The sequence below is a fragment of the Cyprinodon tularosa genome, unplaced genomic scaffold (assembly GCF_016077235.1).
Source record: "Cyprinodon tularosa strain WSP-4 unplaced genomic scaffold, ASM1607723v1 ctg1716, whole genome shotgun sequence".
NCBI lineage: Eukaryota > Metazoa > Chordata > Actinopteri > Cyprinodontiformes > Cyprinodontidae > Cyprinodon > Cyprinodon tularosa.
Window position 1 is genome coordinate 5,882 of NW_024038547.1, and position 1,943 is coordinate 7,824.

The following is a 1,943-nucleotide window of genomic DNA, read 5'->3' on the forward strand; positions in this document are numbered from 1 at the left end:
AAAATTAATTATCTGCATTTAACCCACCCCCTTGGGGAGCAGTGGGCTGCCATTGTGTGGCACCCGGGAGCAGTGTGGGGTTAAGGGTCTTGCTTAGAGACCCAGAGTGGCAGTGGGGGATTGAACTTACTTTTAGAGTGCTTCACCACATTAGTAACAGGATTTGAATGCACACTTTAATGGGCAACTGCTTTATAGCACACAAATGGCAACCTTCTGGTAGAAGATACCTCCAAGTAAGGAATAAAGACATGTCAGAAGTGGGATTCGAACCCACGCCTCCATTGGAGACTGCGACCTTAACGCAGCGCCTTGGACCGCTCGGCCATCCTGACTTCCTGCCAAATTTGAGAGCTTGATTGCGAAACATTTTAAATAACCTGAGAGAGCAGGTGGGCATGACAAGGGCTTTGTCCAAGACCCTAAGAGCTCCCACAACATGCCTATGAGAACCCACCCTGGATCACAATTAACATAAGGTCAAGATAGATCCACCTTGGGAGCTCAAAGAGAAGAGGTGGTTGTAGCTTGATTCCCAAGTTTACTCTTCTATCCTCTGAGACCTGGATACCCACAACTAAGTCTGGAAATTGGCTTTGGAGCTTGAGAAAAGCAAACCAGTTAAAGGCTAGACAATCCCTTTCGCAGGAATGGCTGCTAAAGCATATAAACAACTCTTCAAAAGTCCTTTACGCTCATCCAGGAAGCAGCGGGGCTTCAACTGGGTTAAAGAATGGATATTGTAAGATTGAGCTGCTGTGGGAGGGGAAGATGCACATGGAATATACTTGCAGAGCTGCTTAACACTTGATTCATCTTGTAAAAATTATTTGTGAGAACCTTTCCTGTATCGTAAGGATGAAGGGTCTATAAAATGGAAATTGGGTTTTCAGGGATTAGTGGTCCTTGCACCCAGCATACTCAAGCTCCGGAACCCCAAAAAGATACGCATCTAGTCAAAAAGCCCAACTGGATAAAACTTTGACTCATGAGGAGAAAAAATCCTTAAAATGGACCCTGGGGTATTTGGAGTTAGGGAAGTGTACCTTTATTCTCAGGGTACTATCAGCTTCCATTGGACCGATGAACCCACGGTTAAGCTTAGAAATGTTGGTACAGGATCTAGGGAAGATTGGAAGTTTTAAGCCCTGGTATGCACAGCCCTTACCCAATGAAGTACATGGCTTACCCAAGGGATGTCTGATATTGAATGGCAGGAAAACAGAACAATCATTTATCTTTTTAAAGAGCAACTCAGGTCTGGTTAAAGAAAGGATGATGATTTATGTTCAAAAACATCCATTTTGAGCGTGTGTTGAGGTATAGTTTTGTAAATGTGAATAATTGCAAGTGCATCATTTTAGTGTTTTTTTCTTTGCTTGGATTCCTGATCAGATACTCATCTGTACTACCAGTGATGAGCTACAATAAACGGAATCTTTAACCATCTGACTAATTGGATGCTATCTGTATGGCTTTGTGAAACTGGTGAGCCCTCTGGCTCAGGTTTCACTGCAGGATGGCCACCCAAATGGAATGAAAGCACTCAACAAGGAGGTCCAGTGCAAATGACGTGGTGTATATTTATTTACAGTGCTCTAACCAAAAAGTGCAGTAACAAAAAGACTTTCCAAAACATAAACAAAATCAACACGATGGTTGTTCAAAATAATAACTAATAATAAATCTAAGCACAGAGAGCAATACCTCTTTTGAACACGACAGTCTCAGGCACCAACCTTTCTCCTAGCATCCAACCCACAAACTGAGGAAAAAGTAGGGTTTTTATACAAACAGACATAATTGGCAAATTGCATGCCTACTGGACTAAATCACTGACTGATTGGATGAGACCACTATGCAAGAAAAAAAAGGTACAGCTGAAACAATGCACTACTTCATTTTCACTGTTAAATTACATGCCTAAGCAATCTACATTAACC

At 42.2% G+C, this 1,943-nt stretch overlaps 1 non-coding gene across 1 annotated transcript; it reads right to left on the reverse strand.

Annotated features, from left to right (window-relative positions):
- Positions 1 to 252: 252 nt before the first annotated feature.
- On the reverse strand, positions 253 to 335 carry trnal-aag. The gene has a single exon. It is a non-coding gene; the product is annotated as a tRNA-Leu (tRNA).
- Between the last annotated feature and the right edge of the window lie 1,608 nt (positions 336 to 1,943).